This window comes from Macrosteles quadrilineatus, unplaced genomic scaffold (assembly GCF_028750875.1).
Source record: "Macrosteles quadrilineatus isolate MER2022 unplaced genomic scaffold, UCM_ALF_1.0 Scaffold_2__2_contigs__length_208266976, whole genome shotgun sequence".
Lineage (NCBI taxonomy): Eukaryota > Metazoa > Arthropoda > Insecta > Hemiptera > Cicadellidae > Macrosteles > Macrosteles quadrilineatus.
In genome coordinates this window covers 37120281-37143799 of record NW_026542595.1, presented here as the reverse complement: position 1 = coordinate 37143799, position 23519 = coordinate 37120281, and the positions used below count along the sequence as shown (strand labels likewise).

The 23519-nt window shown below is 34.1% G+C and overlaps 1 protein-coding gene across 2 annotated transcripts in view; it reads left to right on the top strand.

Moving 5' to 3' along the window:
- The first annotated feature begins 293 nt into the window (after positions 1-293).
- The window catches only part of LOC128985943 (complexin), a 590501-nt gene continuing 567275 nt past the window's right edge, over positions 294-23519 (top strand). The window contains exons 1-2 of one of the 2 annotated variants that reach the window (XM_054405941.1): positions 294-414; positions 16670-16709. The gene's annotated coding sequence lies outside the window, so the exon portion shown is untranslated. The remainder of the gene's footprint in view (positions 415-16669; positions 16710-23519) is intronic. The other variant, XM_054405944.1, reaches the window with a different exon arrangement.

Genomic DNA, 23519 nt, shown 5'->3' with positions numbered 1-23519 from the left:
CTTTGATTAGACGTGAAGCTCATAAGTGTTACTTAGCTATAAATAAATATTGAGTGTATTTAATTAAATAACTCGAGGTGGCGGATGTTGAGCGTTGTGCGTTGTGCGTTGAGCGGAATGCAGTGGTGATCACATTCCACGTTCAGCATGCGGAAGTGCATGTAACGGGCGTAGGCCGCATGTACGCTAGATGTTGGCCACCCAATCAATAAGCCGTAGTGAGAGTAGTTCCTCCGCTGCTCACTACTCAGCGCCACCGTCGCACACCTCACCGCCAGTCGCTCATAGAAGACTATTTCAATTCGTGGTTTCGTTTACGGGTGGTTGTCAATCGTGAACTATCAATCAGGAGGTGCTCTTGACAGTTCTGTATCTTCCAGATTTCTTCCTATCCCTGTCGACCCTGCGAGCACTGTGAGTACGCAATCTAAGAAGGTTAAGTTGTGCGTTTGAGCAGGTTAGTTTTACCCGCAATCTGTCAAGACGACCACATTTTCAAGTGTCTTGTTTAAAAATGTATCTAACGAAAATGTATTGTAATGCTAAACCATGGTTTCTTTTAGTAGGAGAAAAATAATGCTATGTAAATAAACGACAACATAACCTTACCTGATTTTAAATATTCACCTCCTACGTATATGTGTGAACACCTTTACTATACTGTTTGTAACTACATATTTTAACGTTTTATTAGCATATATCTAAAATACAGGAGGTCAGTAGGGGTTGTGATCGTCAGTTACAAGGCTGGGCCGCGGAACGGTCTGTTATTGACTTTCCTGAGTCACGTGCACTCATCGTCAATACACTCGTACGGTACGACGATACATTCTCACTGCACACTGCACCCGCACCCACGTCATCTTTACCTTTTGATTTTGTATTTATAAATAGAATAAACGACTCATGACAAACATGAACTAAATATAATGTCAAATAATTGTTTAACTAATAAAACTCAAAATAGGCTTGTCTGTTAAAAAATGACTCAAAATGTATTGCGTTAACCATTCTCTCATCTGAATGGAATAAAATGAAACAAATATCCTGGAAATGATTTGTAATCTTATGACTGAACAGTTTCAGCTTTTACCCTCGTCGAAATTTCCAAGAACAGCTGGAACTTAATGATTTCGAAAACATATGTTATTTTGGTGGTCTTCCTACAAATAATTTAAAACTGACGTTTTTCTGTTCGTACATAAAGAAAACATATTTTCCTCTGTGTACCACTCAATCGTTGGATCTGATATCTTACCAATTTATAAAAATACAATATGATATAACGTCCTATTGGGAATATCTTCGATTTAAAACCAGTATGTAAAAAAAATCTAAATGTATGTATCTATATGTTATATTGATTAGTAATGTGGGAAAAGACGTCAGTATTGTTAATAACAAAAATTATACCAGTTAATAGAATTAGCTATATTAATTGTGTTACATTATAGTCGGATATGATCCCATGGCACACATTGGACAGCATATCGTAAAAATAAAGATATTGTAATTTATTTTGACCCATTTGGAATCTAACCTCCAAAGAAGTAATTAAATATTTTGAGGTTCACTAGGCTGAATGACACACATTTTCTGATATTTTTATTTAACTCATTATTGGAAAAACTATGACTAAGACATATGTTTACATTTTTAGAAAATAATTGACTTAACAAGTAGCATGCTTCACACACGTAGCATCATTTCAGTTTTAGGTTACCAGCTGAATAAATGTAACCAACTACACAGTCATTATATAGTAGTGCTATGCATATAAATTTTTATGTATATTATGGAAATTCCTTTTTTTTATAATATTAAAGTGTATTATTTATTCTTCGTCCATTACAAAGTCATTAATCTATATATTACCAAAACAATAAATTAAATAATTTGTTTTTACATTTAATTAAATCTTGGGATCTTTATATAGTTGGTTTTTATGTCCTGCATTTACATGTGTACGCTAGACTCTATTCGGGAACTATATGAAGCTACATATCACTTCAGGCTACTTGCGTCGCGTTATTATCACACAGCAAAAAACCTTTGATGATTGGCAGGATTTGAACCCGGGGCCTCTGGGACCGAAGCCCATTTTCTACCTGTAGTAGGGTAAATACAGGTATGTTCTATACCCAAGCGGAAAACACTAACCTACTTATTCTTAAAATAAATCTTAAATTATGTATACAATTAATTCCAACAATAGGGAGTGTGCCATATAATGATGATGGAAATGTACAAATCCATCTGAGTACGCGAGCACATCTTCAACGCTAGAGAGGGATTGTAGAACACTGAGCAAGATTTAGAGCCTCCGTTGCTCGTCGTAAATATGATTAGAATCGCGGGAGCGAAGCAAGTGGCAGGATATTACAGGCATATCGCACTCTCGTCACAAATCAAGTGCCTTGTGTCGTGAAAACCCACCTTTATTGAGGCAAACATGCTCAACATCCTGACAACATAAAACTTGCCATTCGTCACTCACAGCCCCAAGCAGTATGTGTTATGAGAATCTGCAAGCTGAAATATTTATGTGATTTTACAAACATAAATCATAATTTGTTCATAACAATTTATTGGTAACCTTGTATTTCGGAAATATCGACAGCCATTTCAACTATTTCAAAGTCCAATTACAGTTTCGATTATAATTAAATGTAATCAATTTAACTCAAATATTATATACGGTCATTTCAATTGATACCTGATTTCAACCACTAGTCATTTTGTCTCAAACGGAAATAATTCTCAACGAAATAAAAATTAATTAACTTTCCGACTTAAGCAGACACAGTAGTTCTATAAAAAAAATAAACTAGTAAACACTAGTCAGCATTTAAAATATATTTACGTTTCAAAGACGTCTAATCAGTTTTACAATAACTGAACAATAATTTTAAGTATTAAAATCTTGAAGGTAAAATCATTAGAAAACCAGTTACCTCACTTTGTATGTTACTTATAATTTAAATACGAGACTCAAACATATGTATGTACACAGCAGAGTTTATAAGTACTGCAAGTCAATAAAATACAGCAAATTGGAATTGAACCGAACTCCGATTAATATATTGTAGATAATAAACTTGAAATACTGATTAGTGACTTTGGAATTATTGATGTGCATAACATAAAATAAACATATATGTTCATAAAAAAAATTTTAAGGCTGTAAAACAATACATAGTACGAGTAACACAGTAATATGAAGGAATTGAAGTGAATTTTGCCACTGATAAAATCCTGTTTATTTGTAGTGGTATGTCAACTTTTGTACAGTATTACTATATACTATATGTCAACTATAATAAGATAAATCGAATGTATAATTTACGAACTATATTCCATGTTTTAAAAAAGCATAACGTCACACGTGTTTGAGTGAAGCCTATTCAAAGGAAGTCTTGTAATGAAATATTATATCACCCAATGTATAACTGGAATTATATGTGAAATATCCCGTAACCATTTGTTTGAATTTGCATCTTAACATACAGTTTGAATGCAAAACAAATATTATTCTCAATATTAATATAATAAATTATCAATTATCAGTTATTTAAGATGGGGACGCCACTATGTGCGTATTTTAACCCAAATATGAGTGAAGGATGAGTGTAGGATGAGCGGCGCGATCTTGTAGTCTTGTTAGTGACTAAGGTCGACATGTTCCTTAGACACAGTTGTTAATTAATAGCCCATACAGCTAATTGCAACTAAGGGGCCTACAGTTTATTGTGGAATCCGAACCACACTTTTTCGTCGTAATCAACGAATTGGTCTAATTACTAGGATAGCACTGCGGATAGTCGTAGTACTCACTAGTGCGGACGTTTATCCACACCAGGGAGCATCGCATCCACAGTGCATCCCTATAATTATCCACAATTCATGACCTCCTAGTAGCTGGATTTCAGGACAACGCCACCCGCCCCAGTGGCGGGTATTAAATAGTATTATAGATAATTTTATATACCTAGTTTATAAACCTAGTGTGACCCGGCAAAACGCCTTGCTCCAAATTCCAAAAGTAAGACTAGAAGTAGGTAGAAAAGGGTTTTCTTACTTTGGCCCAAAGATCAGCTGGGGGTCCTGGCTTTCAAAAGAAAAGTAAAGAAGATGTAAAATATTGTATATAGCTTATAATTTTGTTTTGTCATACACATTGTTTTGTATAATAATTTTTGTATATTTTTAAGTTAGTTATATTGACATGAGTTACTTTGTAAAACAGTTCTTGTACTGAAAGACGCTCGCAAATAAAGGCATTTATTTATTTATTATTTATTTAAAAATAGCAATACTCTAGAAATAAAATTGATTGCAGTATTCGACGCTCGTTCTTCAACCACTGACGTAGGGTTAGAGTTCGCAGCATCCTAGATATACTAACCTAACAAAGTCGTTAAGACGGGTTCTGGCCCTGGCTGAAGCTAAATCTTGGGTACAGTTTAGCTTAGACTATACAGAATTGTCTTGCAGGTTGTGAAAATTAACATCTTCTTAAACTACATTTACACCTTGAACAATTTTAAGTGTTTTTTTGCCACGTATGTTTCTATGTTAAACAATTGACAATTGAAGTATTTATACACAGTTTTCCAGGTTTATGAAATTTTTATATGGTATTATATCTGTATAACACCTATTTGTACCTCGAATGGCTTTGTGAAGGTGATGAAGCCAAAGAGTCTTTTTTCTTAGAAACATATTTTAAAATTAAACTCAGCAAAGACGTAATTAAATTGTGCATCAGAATAATACAGCAGAGTTTGCGTCACAATGAGAATATTATGGTTTATCTTTAATTTTTTATTGGCTCGTCTAAAGTACCTCTACTGTGTTCTACAACGACATAAACTATTTAAAATAGCCTTAGTCCACTGACAGTGACTGTTCGTCCATTACATTTGTTTTTCTATCAGTGTGATGATTTACTTGCTACTTATACGTGTTTCAAAGTTGGTTTTAAACGGTATTTGATAAATATTCAGAATAGAAAATAGATCTTATCCAACTTAAGTTGAACGATTTGTGCATTATAACTCACTTTTAAAAACCTCAACAAATCAGGTGAAGAACATTTAATTTAGTACATGTGAGTTTTTCTATCTTATCAAAGAGGTTGACCCTGTCTTGGTTTTAGTTAAACCTATCACTCGAGTTTTCATATTAAAGCACACTCTACCAATCACTGTGTGAAGCCCAACAATGCTCTAGCAGATCGTGTTTATGTGGACAGGTCAAAGCTTTGTAAACCAACATTCTTCTCGTGTTCGGGTTTTGTTAAACGATGCCACGCGTGTGTTCGGACCTGTTTGACATCAGACCCACGTCAGAGATCGTTCGAACCTTTTGCGTCAAAGAAACCCAGCTTTTCCTTTCAAATTTCTGAGAAACGAGTTTTATTTTTAACGAAAAATACAAAACTCGAACATCCTTTTGACGTTCCAAATTGGTGGATTGTTAGCTTTTACTGTATTTTCTTTTACTGTTTGTTTAAAGTGAATATTTCCCTTTTCTAAAACCTAAGCGTAACATAAATAGAATGTGATAAAAACAGAAGTTTATATGATCTACACCTATATTGAGAATAGGCACACGGTAATCATTATGGAAGCAATTATTGGTTTAATTTACACTTAATTGAAAATTACGCAAATTGTAATAAGTAACCAGATGAGTTATTGCCATTCGCCTGAATTAAAATAAAGATATCTTTTAAAATCTAAGCTATAAAATTGAATTTTGTCAAAATGGTAGGAATACAACTATTGTCATAGAGTAAATTTATAAAACCATACTTGTCCCCTTCCATATCCTCACTCCTTTGCAAACACAATGCATCGGCATAAATTGCCCTATAAGGTCGAAATTGCTTTCCAAAGGGAACTTTCCATTTACCTAATGTTAAAAATACCTCAGCTGTTATTATTTGTTTGTATTACCATTACTGTATTCTGTTTTGTTTATTTCATCTTAACTTAACCAATCAATAGTTTTATTAATACTAAAATGTAGTAAAACGGGGTGGAACCCGTGGGTAACAGCTAGTTAGACTAATTGGCAATATATTGCAATATGTTTTAGCGTAGCAGGAGTATCAATATTTGAACAAGCAAAACAGTTGTAAAGGCAACAAATGGTTCCTCCATAGTGGTAAAATAATTCAATAAAATTTTACGCATGATAACGTTTTGGTTTCAAAATGATTGGTTGTCCAACAAGACTTATTTTACATGATTTCAATTGATACTCACCAGAAATCGTTAAAGGCCCCCGTCAATGGCCCAGGGTGCAGTCCCCAGAAGGGGTGTTGGGTTTTCTTCCTGCTTGGGTGCGCTGGCCCAGGGTGACGTTACGGATGCGTTATCCAAGGGAGATGTTACGGATGCGTTGGCTAAAGGTGACGTTACGGATGCGTTGGCCCAGGGTGCTGTTACGGATGTGTTGGCGAAAGTTGACGTTACGGATGCGTTGGCCCAGGGTGCTGTCCCCAGAAGGGGTGTTGGTTTATGTTCCTGCTTGGGTGCGTTAGCCCAGGGTAACGTTACGGATGCGTTATCCCAGGGTGACGTTACGGATGTGTTATCCAAGGGAGATGTTACGGATGCGTTGGCTAAAGGTGACGTTACGGATGCGTTGGCCCAGGGTGCTGTTACGGATGAGTTGGCGAAAGTTGACGTTACGGATGCGTTGGCCCAGGGTGCAGTTCCCAGAAGGGGTGTTGGTCTATGTTCCTGCTTGGGTGCGATAGCCCAGGGTGACGTTACGGATGTGTTATTCCAGGGTGACGTGGATGCGTTTACCCAGGGTGCAGTCCCCAGAAGGGGTGTTGGTTTATGTTCCTGCTTGGGTGCGTTAGCCCAGGGTGACGTTACGGATGCGTTATTCCAGGGTGACGTTACGGATGTGTTGGCTGAAGGTGACGTTACGGATGCGTTGGCCCAGGGTGTTGTTACGGATGTGTTGGCGAAAGGTGACGTTACGGATGCGTTGGTCCAGGGTGCTGTCCCCAGAAGGGGTGTTGGTTTATTCCCGCTTCGGTGCGTTAGCCCAGGGTAACGTTACGGATGCGTTATCCCAGGGTGACGTTACGGATGTGTTGGCCCAGGGTGTTGTTACGGATGCGTTGGCTAAAGGTGACGTTACGGATGCGTTATCCAAGGGTGACGTTACGGATGCGTTGGCCCAGGGTGTTGTTACGGATGCGTTGGCCCAGGGTGCAGTCCCCAGAAGGGGTGTTGGTTTATGTTCAAGCTTGGGTGCGTTAGCCCAGGGTGACGTTACGGATGCGTTGTCCCAGGGTGTTATTACGGATGCGTTGGCCCAGGGTGTTGTTACGGATGTGTTGGCGAAAGGTGACGTTACGGATGCGTTGGTCCAGGGTGCTGTCCCCAGAAGGGGTGTTGGTTTATTCCCGCTTGGGTGCGTTAGCCCAGGGTAACGTTACGGATGCGTTATCCCAGGGTGACGTTACGGATGTGTTGGCCCAGGGTGTTGTTACGGATGCGTTGGCTAAAGGTGACGTTACAGATGCGTTATCCAAGGGTGACGTTACGGATGCGTTGGCCCAGGGTGTTGTTACGGATGTGTTATCCCAGGGTGACGTTACGGATGCGTTGGCCAAGAGTCTATTTAATCCTTCCTGCATGGGTGGGTGGTTCGGCTCACCAACTGAAATACATAATAAACTGTCATGGATTACTGATTGAATTAATTACGGTATACCTTTTCTTCTGAGAAACACCATGGGTTCTCAAGCTATAAAATGAAGATAAGTGGAACCTCGATAACAAGACCCTAGAGAACAAGGGAAATGTTTAAACCCTCTTGAGTTTGTTTTACCCTAATCACATGTTATTGCAAACTTTGATAAGATATCAACCTTTATAACAGTGTTATTTAATATTCCCCCAAACGCTCCTGACTACTAAATATCCTTTTCGAGATAATTATATGTAATTTTAATTTCACTAAAGTAATTGTTTAAGATGAAAAAATCGTCGATTCAACGCACATGCATTTTATTTCGGAATTGGTTTACTCCCTGGGCAACCAGGTACACTTTTGATTCAGTGCGTCATTGTTATAGCTTAGTGATTTTATTCATTAAGAAAATGTAAAAGATCAGCCGATTTTCTGATCAATATGCTTTATCGGCAATAATTATTCACAGAAAGGAATTTTAATAACCTCTAGTCTGGGAAGCGTTGGCAAATTTTTGCATTGACTATACGCTTGTCAGATAAAACACTGGGATAAATTAAAAATATTGAAGCTAAGTGGAGTTACGAGAGTTTGCGGGAACAATTAACTGGGAAACTCTGCTATCGACGGCGTTACACTCAATTAAGACTTTTAAAGTAATGTCGTCCGCAAGCATCATTCAACTAACTTCAAAACTTAATTACGAAGATATCTTGGTAATTTACGATGATTTCACGAGACATTCTCAAACCAGTATAAAGTGGGAGACAATGTACAAAATCATTTCAGCATAATTAAAACATGTTTTTGTTCTCATCTAAACTAGGTTCGTTCAAAGTTTAGAAAGTAGCTGTCACATTTTTATTGATGCTGATTTCTGCTTAAACTTTTAGGTATCAAAAAAGAACCCTTAGTTTGTTACGTTTTCTCAATGGAAGGGGTTAGTTACACATAGGCTCACATGCCGGATTAGGCATCAAACAATATAGATTCTAACAAAATACTACCATACATGTAATTATCTTACTCTCATCCTGAAAAGTTAGTTAAAACAGCAAGTTTCATTTTCAGTAATAACAAATGGTTCTAACAGTTATATTTGTTTACCTTAAAATTTAAATATTTTTCAAGGATCTGTTATCAATTTTCCATTGCAAGAAAGGTTTTAGCTTTTGCCTGTTCAGAACTAGGCCTATCTGTTCTTGATAATTGAGAATCTAATAAATGATCCTAAATAAAGGAACTGCTAAAGGGTGAAGTGTACTGATAATAAAGTAGTGGCAGATAAAAGGATCCAAACCCACGACATTGCTGCTTTGGGCCCGAAGTCTTTGGCACTACCGACTCACCTAAACCTTCAGCTCATCATACATATGTCACAGGAAACGATAAGCGAAATTTCACAAAACCTTTAGTTAGATAATGAAACATCAAGCTCATATTGAATCAAACAGTAACTTCCACAATGCGATTGAAGCGCAATATAAACATGTTCTGGCATCTGGTGTAGGAAAAGCATTTCTTGTTATGTATTTATAAAAATAACAACGGAAATTTAAAAGCCAGTGTTGGAAGAGTTTTTAAATAAAATTATGCCTACTTATTAAATAATGGTAATAAAATATTTCTGTGTACTGTATTTCAGCGAAGTACCAGCCAAATTCCTCTATTAGTTTATATGCGATTGACGATGTGACATTCTCACAAAAAACAAACTTCTACCCTTATCATAATAAGAATATATTAAGGTAGGCCTATACCTTGACATTGTCGTTTTAAAAATATACACGGCCTGGTCTCCCATGCACAGTTCAAATTTAGGCCTACTCTAGAATGTACTTCCTTGCTAACAAAAATTGTACCTTTTAAAAATAAAACAAAACTCGTTGTTATGGTGGGTTTAAATGATTGTGATAAAACAATGTTCAATAACAATTAAAGTAACAACCACATATTTATAAAGGACAATGAAAGTACAATCATCAGTCGCTCTTCACAAAGTTTTCACCGACACTTCTCCAGTCATTTCCACGCTCTCGGCTAACTTTAAACTTTGCAATTTAGCTCCGAGAGTTGATTATATGGCAGTGACTCAGTTTTAATCATCGGTAAATGAGATCTGTATGTTTAAAAATCACAAGCTGGCAGATCTGTCTACAAACATATATATTTATGTATTACTATTCCAAACAAAACATAAACATTTACATTTAACAAAGAACACGATATTATTATATTATCACACCCAATCTTGGAAAACGTTCTGAGAAACAAAAATATTCAAAGAACACAATATTTTCGGTGTACGGTAGTTTATAGCAAAAAATCCTTATAGGCCATTTGATTTTAATTTGAAATAAATAGTCAAAACCAGCATATTCCTTAATATCTGGTCGGGGTCATGCAACAAAATTTAATTATGTTGATTTACTTATCAGAAAAATTCAAATATTCTTAAAGATGTGCATGGGAGAAAAGATCAAGGTTTTATCTTAGTTTATCTTAGTTTGAAATAAAAGAAACTCGATTTATAACCTAATTATGTTTTAAAATAATAAATCGTTAGCAGTAAAGCCGTATATTAAATAAAATTATTACTTGCATATTATCTCAAATCCCAGGAACTACCCTGACAACGGTTTTTTTATTAATTATTTAGAAAATTTAATCAAAATGGTATTAGTTAAAATGCACTTAGGGATAGTAACTGTTAAATAAACAACACTCGTGACCGGATACAAAGTAAGGAAGAGTGAAAAGGAGAAGGCATTAAAATAAAATAGACACGCCAAAGTGTGGAGCCTTTCACGAGTATTGTAAATGCTAATCTCATGTTTGCCTGATTGTTTATTCTCTACCAGTATCCTCTTGTACCCAAGAGACACGTTTCAAATGTAAAGTGGGAAACTTGAAAACATCTTGATCAGAAAGAAACGTATATATTTTAAGCTTGTGTTTTTTTCAAGGGGTAGTTGTCTACAGCTTGAAACATTTGTTTTTTGACGCGTAGCAAGTTCTGATAATGTTGCATCGAAACATGTCCAATTATCAATTATGAAATTTTGACTTAATTTGGACTGCTGACTTAGCACGTAAGCAATAGTCTAGAAGTCACATACAGGGTGTATATAAAGTCCCGCACGGGCTTAATATTTTCCAAACGACAACAGATAAATCAAGATTTGGTACATAAACTCACACCTAAAAATCTACTCTTTTAAGGAACTATCAATTTTCATCAATCATCATATCATGGGGTCGTCCCGCAAGGAGTCAGAAGGAAATCTGAAATAGGAGCATAGGTCAATATGCACATCAAATGAAAGGTCTTTTTAGTAGAATACAATGCCGCAAACCGCACTTCAAAAGGTTGATCCTGCGCAAAATGGCGGCCGTTCAAATATTTCTTAAATCAGCCATTTTGAATCTTTGAACGACTGCCAGTTTTTATTCAGGCGTTCTTTTGAGCTTGAATTTACGGCATTGTAATCTACTAGTGAAGACCTTTAATTTGATGTGCATATCGACCTATGCTTACGTTAACAATTTTCTTCCGATTCCTAGGGCTGTGTCCCCTGAGGAGTAAGCGTCTAATAGCAATGCAAATTAAATTAATCTTTGAACGACTGTCATTATTGGCTCGGTTGTCCGTTTGAGTTCAAATTTGTGGCATTATATTCTGCTAGTAAAGACCTTTAATTTGATGTACATACCAACCTATTTTTCTATTTAAGATTTCCTTCTGACTCCTTGCGGGACGTCCCCATGATATGACAGAAAATTGATAGTTCCTTGAAAAGGTAGATTTTTAGGTGTGGTGTTGATGTACCAAATCTTATTGATTTATCTGTTGTCGTTTAGAAAATATTAAGCCCGTGCGGGACTTTATATACAATATACACCCTGTATATACGTAGGTCAGGAACTACGAGAATGGATACAAAATAATACTACTTTACATAATAGTTTTTACAATGATTTAGATTTTCTGTACATATACAAAATAAAGCTGAGTATTAAAATGAATCAAAATATTTTAGGCTTAGCATAAAGATATGCTCAGCTTTATGTCGATCCGTTAGTAAAACATTTGTTGAGTAAAAAAATATATGAGTGGCATTGTAAACCTAACACTTCTCAGGATCACCCTTATCAAAAAAGCTCACCCGCCTAAAAAAATTATGACAAGCACTTACTCTGCCAATCAGTCGCCCTCTTGGTATCGACAGCCACTCAATGTCAAAAATAGAAACCTGACTTATACATATCTAAAAAAGACAAGTCTATTTCTGTATGTCAAAGGTTCTCGTTACATGTTTGACTGAATACATCACTTTCATACCTATCTGTCGTTACAAAAGGAGAAAAGCAGTTTCAAAGGTAATGGAAACGCAGATTACTCCTATCCCAGTGAAAATCTTAAGGACTGTTTTTTTTTTTATATATTTAACTTATTCATCATTGGTAATAATAAAAATAACTATACATAATTGAACTTTTTAAAGATGTAGTCCGCCTTAAGCAGAACCGCGTGGAGAAGAGGATAAACCGGTCACGTAGTAATTGCATTGGCATCGCTTGTCCCGATAATTGGTTTAATATTGCGCCGGGTCTAACAAAGCCACCACCACGTGTCTCCTTCCCCACTTCTAGACCAACTATTTCATACGATATTGTTAAACGCTACTGTATCATCTGCGAGCTGCAGAAACCTCATTGTATAACACAGATTTTTAATTTCAATATTCTATGCCATTAAAATTGTATGAGAACATGATAGACGTTTGTTCACTATTTAATTGGTTTTAATTATTTTTATTTGTTTGCCATGACTATTTTACAAGAAGCACTTTTAGCGAATTTCCCATATAGGGGATAAGCTATTACCGTAGAACTCATGGTAAGACCTCGACCCGGGACCAATTTACTTTTTCGTTTTGAGGTCCCTAGAGGCCAAAAACACGATCCGTTCAAATTCATATATACATATTTCTATATGTGTCCGTTAGCGCGATAAATCGAGCAAAAATCATCCGATTTCGATGAAATTTGGTACAAACATGTAAACCTACGTTTATTCGAACGAGTTCGCGAACCAGCATGATCGGACTATGGGAAGAGGGGTTTATGTGTGTTTTATGGTGTAAAAAATAGGGTTTTCCCATTTTTGACCCAAAAAACATATTATTTTGGAATTTCTTTCCCAACCATTTTGTAGAGCTTAAAAATAAATAATTTAGTATATTGAAGCATTGTCGTATGCCTAATGGTTGCGGGAAAAAAATCAAAAAGTGTAAATTTAAAATTCCCATGTTAATCTTATGGAGAAAATTGTAAACTGTTGTAGTTTACTTGTTTATGAGCATATTTTGATCAAATTTGGAAAATGCATTAATTTCTTACTAAACTATTAACATTAAAAAAAACACACTTTTACCCTCCCTGTTGCAGCAAACCTAAGTACTCGTTACTAACTAATGCTATTTAAATAGGGAATAGATGTGATATTTTTAAGGAGACATTTTAGTGTAAATCCAATCAGGCAAATGGAAATTCGCTTAGTCTGCAGGTTTGCTGCGGCGGGGGTATTTAACATTACACTTGAAAACTGCATTTTGCGTAGAACTGTTTACTAAACTTTAAATAACATCTGTGAGTGAGATGTGATTTTAAAAGCGTAAATTATATTTAAAAATACCTGTAGCAAGAAATCAGTTAATTTTCTGCTATTTGATTGTATAATTTTTGCAAACTTGCAGTAGTAAGGGTTATTTAACTAATTTTATTACCAACTGCAGTATTATTGTAAAAAATACGAATATGTAAATAGACCATTTTAGCTTAAAGACCTTTTAACTTGACCAAATAAGCTGTATAAATACGTTCCACTAAATAAATCAATTGATCCAGTGGACAGGCATTAAGGGATTAAGGATTTGACCGCGTTCTATATAAACTCAAACATAGGGACGACGAGTGGCGGGGATTAAAACCTTTTTCACTTGGTTGACATTTATCATAATATGAAACACTAATTATTAAAAGGAAAATGTAGAACTTATTTATATTTTATAGACTATACAAATGTATTTAACATACGAAAAAGAATTTTTTCTACGATAACAATCCCAATTATTAAGTTTTTATAAAAAGAAATTGAGGTATATTTAAAGGTATAGAATATAAATTTCAAACAGAAAACATTTACAATGTCTGTTCTTTCGGTATAAACGTTAAAATGTGCAAACTGAATTTCTGTGGATAGCGGAATATTCATCGATACGGTGGCAAGCTCATTCACGATAATGTAATGTATGTAAACTTGGGATCTGCTGAATCATCTGCATGTCGCTTTAAAATAAAATCCATCTCGAATGTTGTAAATATAAAACCCCCCGTCACAGCAACTCTGCAGACTTGGCACATTTCCATTTGCCTGATTGGATTTTCTCAAAATATTTCGGACAGTTGCTTTTGAAATTGTCTCTGTGTTCATCAAGTGCACGACATAGATTCAATATACTAAAATATCTGTTTTTCAAGCTCTAAAAATAGTAAAAAAATTCTTAATCGTCTAAGAATTGTATAAACATCCAACTTTTACCACATAAAGCCCCCATAGAACTCCGTTGCCACATTACATCGTGCAGTAGCTCGTGCTTGTTTGTAAACTCAATCGAATGAACGCATCAATAAAAGTGTTGAATGACGTCCAAATGTCACGACGTCCAATGATATAAGTCAGTGTAACGACGTCCAAAATATAGTTTTAAGCTGTTTCACGACGTCCAGTATAAGTTATTTAACTGTTGCATGACGTACAAATCTCACCATGTCCAAAAGTACAGAAACTGCATGAAACATAGTCTTCATACAAGCTTTGGTCGTCTTGCAATAGCGCACTTCAAACTCTTGACAAATTAGCAGTAGAACAACGTCCAAAGCCGCTACCAGTAGCACGACGTCAAATATCTCAGCACTGTTGCACGACGACGTCCAGATCTGCTGCATATGGAGCAAGATTAAATTAGGTTAGGTTAGACGGTAAAACAGTGGACGTCGTGCAACTTGCAGCGGCTGTGGACGTGGTGTAACTGCTGGGTTTTTTTAAAGAGTGTAAAGTGTACTATTACACGACGACCAATCTCATGACGTTAAGGTTTGACTGGGCCCTGTTTCATAAAAGGTTAAAGGTATGACAACCCCGACAATTTAACAAATTGTTCAGAAACTATTAATTATTTATAAATAATACTATTCGACAGGTGACAAATAAAAAAAATTTAATTGTCATATGTTTAACTATAGTTTACAATTGTCACGAAAACACATGTCAAGAATTAGCTACATTTCCAATTGCTGATTGTTTATTGTAACGAATTCCAGTGCAAGATGTCTAATGACACAATAACAATATTAAAGCGAATTAAAGAGAAATAAGACTTCCTTTTTAGAAAATTGTGTAGATGCATAGAAAAATTCTAAATTTTGCTCACATATAACCATAGTGTTTATTGAATGATTATCATCCCTATCCACAACTGCGCCCTGATTTTCATGGGGTGCATCAATTTGAATTACGACCCATCCACACAAAAAGTTAAAATTAATTCTGTAACATTACCGTTTACATTCATACTACTAAGCACTAATGACAATGGCTTGACACACACGGAAGGAGCCCTATGTCAGTTTTATTCTGACAATTTGACAAAAAAGTCGTATTGTAAAATTAATTTTAATTTTGAGAAGTTTCATAAACATGATTGTCAACATATTTCTCGACAATTTGTGAAAATTCACTCGTCACAATACAAGTTTTATGAAACACAAGTCTGACAAATTTGTCAAACCATTGAAATTTTAGAAAGAAAATTTGACATAAAATTGTAAATTTTAACACTTATATGAAACAGAAATTTGTAAAATTGTAGATACTTCTAATATACCTGTCACCTGTCACCTGTCATACCTGTCACCTTTTATGAAACACTGCCCAGAGCTTGTAGAAAGACTATGATTATTGCAGTTACTGTACTTTTTTGGACATGGTGAGATTTGGACGTCATGTAACAGTCAAATATTTTACATTGGACGTCATGGCACTGACTGATATCTTTGGACGTCGTGGCACTTGGACGTCGTGCAATGCGTCCAACCTAAACACCATTTTACCAAATCAAATAAAAACTGACGATTTTTACTTGAGTGATCATGTACACCGTTGGTGTTCAGCCGTCTTGATATTTTCACTCAGATATTTGGTTTTATATTTTGCTTGAGTTGTTCAAAGGACATATTTTTCAACGCACTCAAAGTAAGAGGCTGGTTGCTATACTCCAAGAAGACAATAAATTCAATGTTAACACAAATTGACCAGCAAATTATGTAAAGTATGAGTGCGGTTAATTCAGCTGGAGAATGGTAGATTTACTGATCAATCTTTCGTACACCTGATATTTTTCAAACAAGTATAAGTTAATAAGAGAAGGCTCTCAATGAAAATACAAAATACAATGTTGTGTTAAAATAGTGAACCGGATACTTAATATTATGGTGGCTCCATACAAGGCCAACACAATATATAACTGTGTTTATCTTACCCTATATGTTATATTTATTGCTGGTATCATGGTAAAAAGTGTTGTACACTACTTAACTGGCTCAGTGTTATGGGGACTCGCATAAAATCATTCACTTGTCAAGCACAGTACGGGTACAGTAATTCTTTTACCGAAAATATCTACTTTCCAGCCTTGTAGCGTAATTAACATTGTAGTTTCATAATTATGTGTTAAATACTCATTTTCTAGGGCATTGAAAGTTATTTTACTAACATTTTAACATCTCCCTATTTCTAGGATGGTACATTTACTTATTCATACATGTATTCATTATACTCGTATAATCATGCAGACTAAAAATTGAGGTTTTTTCATTTTTTCAGGAAATCTTATGAGCCTCTTGGAACACTACTTGTCTTAGAGGTAAGTAAGAAATATCCTAATCAATATTATATGACCAATATTATTGTTTTGGAATTAGGTAAACACTTGAAGATGTCATTATATAAAAAAACATGTCGTGTAATTTTATTGAACAAAAAAAGAAAAAAGGGTAATTTTGTTATTAAGATAACACATCTTAAAATTCTATTCTAAATATAAAACTCTGTGATGAAAAGAAAAGCAGAAGGATCGTAAAGTATGTCTTCTTGTAAACAAGACGGACGGAGAGGACTTAATCTGGACGTTGTCGTGTCAACAGCCACGGCCTGCTGTAAAATAACTCCCCGGGTAGGGCCTTTCCTGGAAAAAATTACGATCAAGAAATTACTACAATAATATGTTTTTTTACTTTTGCACTACATTCATTGTTCAAGTATTATTTTTAAATATATTGGTGTAAATATAATAACTTATGCCCAAGTGGGGCTACTAAATTAGCATTATTTCTGATACCCTTGGGATGGGTACGCCTTCTAAGTGCGCATTTAAACCCAAAGTAAGTTAGTGTAGAAAGAAGAAAAACGCTTTGTTTAGCTTTGTTACTGAGTAAGATTATCTGTTTAATTTTCCAGGGCCATTTATTCAAAGACCACTGATCACTCATTATTATCTATTGAAGGTATTTAAAAGTTGAACATTAACAGGCTTTTTAATTATTAATACCCAAAGAGTTTCAGAGATTAGTGTTAGAATTCCTGTTTAGTGATTTGAGAAAGTTGCAGCCAAACGTACCATATTATAGACACGCAGTTTCAATGCGAAAATAAATCATATTCATCAAATTTAATTGAACAACAGCAAACATGAGAGATAATAATTCTTTTTTAGAATTTTCCAATTTTATAAAACAACATTGAGATGTACATGGGTACTCATGGGTATACATGATTTGGGACCTGATATTATGCAGATAAAAGGTAAAGGATCTAATATTTATTTTGTCTATACAAAAATAATAAAAACATTCTTGGTCCGAATGTTGATTGGAAAATCCTAACACAAGATAAAGGGTGGACCAAAAAAACAGGGACAATTTAAAAATGTTATTACTCAGCTGTTATAAAGGCTGGAGAGTTCATTGATGCGACAAAAGAAAGTTTATTTGAAGCCATTTAGTGTATAGTTACTATGGATCATCAATGGTTACCGCAACATCGTGCCTTTGTCATAGAGACTTTTATGAAGAATAATTTGACTTTCATTTCTACTCAACGTCAATTTCGTTTTCACTTCAACATTGGCCGTAATGGTGCAACCCCAAAGCGAAAAACTATTTAAAGTTGGGTAAGTAATTTCCAGAACACGTCTTCTGCACACAAAGTCAAACCTAGTAAGATACATCGGACTGTTCGAACGCCGGAAAACATTGAAATGGTTCGCGCGAGTGTCCTGCGTCGAACGTCCAAAGCCAACCGTTTGCAAAACATTGCATTGAAATTTAAATTTGCATAGGTTTAATTTTGAGTACAAAAGTGTTTAGGACATTGTTTACCCATCTTTGAGTAGTTTATTCGGTTTGGGGCTGCACCATTACGGCCAAAGTTGAAGTGAACACGAAATTGACGTTGAGTAGAAATGAAAGTCAAATTATTCTTCAAAAAAGTCTCTATGACAAAGGCACGATGTTGCGGTAACCGTTGATGATCCATAGTAACTATACACTAAATGGCATCAAGTAAACTTTCTTTTGCCGCATCAATGAACTTTCCAGCCTTTATAACAGCTGAGTAATAACATTTTAAAATTGTCCCTGTTTTTTTGGTCCACCCTTTATTCTAACAAAGTTAGTCCTTTGTGCATTGCTTAAAATTGAGCTGTATTGTTTTATCTATGATCCCAGGACGAGAGAAAGTATATTTAAGTGTTTCAGTAATAACAGACAAAAAGCAGGAAAATAACCGATACACAACATAATATTAAATAGTTTGTACCACTAGTTTATTGTGTATGTTGTCTAAGTGAACTGCCACCTCATCGGCTAATACGCAAAAATTCAGTGGTAGTGCTGATAAGGAATTTAAACATATTAAATTATCGATTAATGGAACGAAATTAAAGGTGAAACTTTTGTGTAACAGCAAAACAGATTGGTTCATAAAAATAGGCCCAAACAACGAATCCTGATAACCAAAGTAAATTTTTGAATAAATCAGACAAGGTGCTACTATTCTATTTTCATAGAACTCAATTATTGGAAATTTTAGCTTTATCTATGGCACTAATAAAGCTCAGGGTTAGTCCATAACAAGGGTTCAATATTACCAGTTTGGTATTGCCTTCACTAAATTTTCGCATGGACAACTTCATGTGGCTGCAAGTCAGAAAGTTTTCCAGCTAATTCTGTTTCTGTAGTGAATTTTATTGTTGGATATATTCCGTTGATTTGGTCGGTAAATATTTTTATGTCATGATTTTTGTCAAAGACAGCAAATATGTAATCAACGTATCTAATCCAAATTCTGGGAAAATGTGGTACTGATTGTTTTGCTAAGATCTCGAAATGACTCATACATCAGCGACAAAACATGAAAGAGGATTTCCCATTGCCGTGCCATTAGTTTGTGAGTAGAATTTATCTTAAAAACAAACGTTGTTTGAGCCATGCAAAGGTTAACAAATGTAAGTATTCTTGTACTTCTAACTTTGATAAATCATTTGAAATGAGCCAATCTTTGATCAGTTCTGAAGTAACTTCTATTGGTACATTTGGGTAGAGTCCAACTACATCAAAAGATACAAAAAATTCATGATCTTCCAGATTAATGTCTTTCGCTGCATCAATGAATTCATATCTGTGCATAATGGAAAATGATTCGTATGGTGCTAGTGTAGACAATTTTTTCTGTAGCCATTTTGATATCAGGTATGTTTTTAGAATTTATTGATGATACAATTGGTCATATTTGTTTTCCACTTTTGTGTATTTTCGGTAAACAGTACAATACTGGTAACATTGGATTTGAGATGGTTATATTTTTTTGAGTTTTGGTGATATCAACGTTTTACATTCTTTCATTGTATCATTAGTAGATGATATGAACTTATTGAGCGGATTTTTTTGGGCATAAATTGTATGGACCTTCTGTTATCATAGCATTGACTCTTTCATAGTAGTCAGTTTTGTCAATAATTACAATAGAATTTCCCTTATCAGCTTTTAAATAGAAAACATCTTTCTTTTGAAGAGATGTGATTTCAGGTTGAAGTTGATTGTTGTTTTTTACTTTGGTATCTGTAGTAAGTTCTTTATGAACTTATGATCTGATTTCATTTTTAATGTTGTTTTTTAGATATTGTATGTTAGATTCGATATCAATGATCAAAGATTCAACTTCAAATTTATCATTTATAAAATTAAAATTCAACCCTTTGTTTAAAAGCTGTGTTTCTTGATGTGTAAATGTAGCAGTAGATAGGTTATGAACTAAACATTGTTTTTATAACGGGTTGTTTGTTGTTTTCCATAGATTTGTGGAATTTTCATTAGATTTGTTTATCAGCGTGTTGAATTTGTTATCAAGCTTTTCTAGTTTTTCTTACATTTGTTTTTAATACTTTCAATAATGTTGAGATATTTATCATTGAAGTATTCATAGTCTAGTGAGCACATCCTTTTGGTTATATTGAGATGTAATTCCATTGTTTCTAATTCAAGTGAAGATTGTTTTGAATATAGGTTTTTATTTCCAAATTTAGCCAATGAATTTTCGCATGATCAATAACTTTTATAGTAGTTGGATTGATTACCGGTGTATTTACTTTTATACAATTTGGAAAAATATTGTTTCGTTTACATTTTTTAATAAAGTTTATGTCTAGGTTTAGTAAACTTACTTTTTGTTTGAGTTTGTGTAGTTTGTTAATCTCCGAGGTCTTTAGAGACATTTTGATAACTAATATTGGAGATATTGGCAATTAATAATGAAATATATAATTAAATTTACAAGCTCAACAAGGCCAATATATAATAATTTTATTTTATTCACTAGCGCTTTCAGAAACTAGGTTTCCATTTTCCGGCACTAGTTCACTGGTACAAAAAGTGTCTATTTACTTAATAATAAATTAATTTTAAACAAAGTGAAAACAGATGTTGTAAAGGACATTGGAAAATTATATAAAAATTAATATTAGAAAAATAATCTTTTGAATTTTGGATATATTACAGTGTTTACAACATCTGTTTTCACTTTGTTTAAAATTAATTTATTATTAAGTAAATATTTACTTTTTTTACCAGTGTACTAGTGCATGAAGGTGGAAACCTAGTTTCTGAAAGCGCTAGTGAATAAAATAAAATTATTATACATATTGGCCTTGTAGAACTTGTTAATTTAATTATATATTTCATTATTCATTCAAATGCTCAGCTACTGTGATTGATAATATACATTAGTTATGTCAATACTTACTCTTCATTACGATTAAAAGCTTATTACATTCTAAAACAGTTGACTTGTTCTCTTTTAATATTTTAACTAATCTATTAAACAAAACATATCAGCTGTTTCAACGTTAGCTTCTGTCGTTTTGTTAAAAAAAAGAAGAACAAAATGTTTGGATTTGTTAACTTGACCAAACTAATTCTTAAGTAAAATAATACGGAAATTTCAAATAATAAGGTAGACATAATATAGCCGTTATAGCTTTCACCAAGTAATGGATATACCTGAGTTTGCATACGGATTTCTATGAGAATGTTTACAGAGCTATTACGTGGTAAGTGGTAGGCTACATCAGTAGCGTTTTATTGATTACGGTTGAAATACAGGATATACATTTTCCATGTGTTTTTGAAGTTTTGCAATATATTATTGAGGTGAACATAAATTTACAGTTTACAATAATAGTATCTCCTAAAACGCTAAAACGCAGTTTTCTCGGTCAGTCCATTATTATAACTCGTGCAGTAGGCCTACACTGGAATTGCTCAGTTGAGCCATTGTCATCCATGATGCAAGCAGGCATTGTCCTCGGTGACGTGGGACTACAGTGCATCAACATGTGGCTCTTGAATAGAGTATGATTGCACTGAACAATAGTAATCATACGTGTAACATTAATTCGTCTTAGGTGACTGATATATTCGTATGTTCCTTTGCCAATACATGTAAAAATGTTAAATTAAAACATTACCGATCATAAAGTTTACAATAGATTTAGGAAATATAATTTCGGTCTTATTACAAAATAACTTTTATTTTGTAATGGGTATATTTGAATGACTTCAAACAAATAATGAAATTCGTATTCGTCATTTCATGTCGTATGGATTTGTGACCTTTAACTTTTCTCTATTTTTATGTTAAAACCTTTTTTATGTAATTTTTTTAATAATATGATAAAAGTATTTGTTACATGATGTACATTTTTGACGCCGTCTCTCTGGAATTGACTGTAGTTACAAAAGCAAAACAAGATAACATTGCTTAAAACAAATCGTGTGATTATATTTTATGTAATACCGGTATGAACTGAGGTTCTACGAACTAATCCCCTCAATTGATACTTAAGTTAAAACCGTTTGAGGAAAACATTTATTCCAAAGTTTTTTAATTTTTCTTTTTTTTTTGCATTTATGACAACAGCTAATTTAAAGTAAGCAGCAACTAAAAGCTGAAATACGCAATGTCAAAGTAGGATTGTTTACAGGGTTGTTTATGTTTTAATTTAATAAATATTTTGTGATATTGTGTGAATGTTTGATAATTTCATTTTTTGATATTGTTTTAGGTGCAGTAGTAGAACATTATGGCCACGGTAGATGTGCTATTCTATAGCATACCGTAAATTGAGAAAATTTCCAAAATTGTCTTAAACCGTGTCCTCTCCCATTGTAAACGTAGTGCACGAGTATAACTGCAATAAACATTTTATTCTTATACGCAAACATCGTACGAAGGACGGGTACTCTGCTAGTACATTATAAATGTGTAAGTTTGTTTGTTTGTTTGCTTATAAGTTTGTAAGTTTGTTTGGGGCTCAAATCACGCATTAACTATTGGTCGAATTTGACTGAAATTTGGCATGAGGATAGCTCACATTCCTGTTATATCAAACATCCTTTTGAGCTCCGCCCTAGTGGCTCTGGAGGTTCCCATGTTACTTTTATGAGTATTCATATATAAAAAAAAAAAACTTAAGATTCTTGACAGCTGTATCAAGCGGGCAGTAGGGTTTTATGATTTTCAATAGCATAAGAAAGTTACAAGGTAATGCTGGACCAACACGTTGCAGCACTAATAATCGTTTTGTTTAAATCTATGACAACAACTAATTTGAACTAAGCAGCAAAAAAGTGATACGCGGTGAGAACTGTCAAAATAGGATTGTTTACAGTAATTTTAATATTTTTAATTTAATAAATAATTTGCGTTACTTTGCGAATAGAGCGTTTTGTTTTTTAAGTGTAAAATTTATCTACTTATTGACTTGCTCTTTTTTTCAAAATGTTTATAAAAATGTATTGTGTTTACATGTTTTTCCCCACGAAATAAATCTGGGAAACGGAGTAGCCTGTTAATAATTTTAGATTTAGTACTGATCAAATGAATGACTTTGATGGGAGGAACTAATATTATATATGTGAAAGTTAAGTGCATGTAAATTACGTTAAAATTACTTGACCAATTGAGCAGATTTTTCCATGAATGGAGCCAATATATTACAGCCTTAGTGGACGGACATAGTCCTTTATTTTATATACTCTCTAAGGACTCTGCCCTTAAAGTTTGCAAAGTTTCTATTTTATTCTTATGAATGAAATTCGTACAACAATTGCCAAATTGC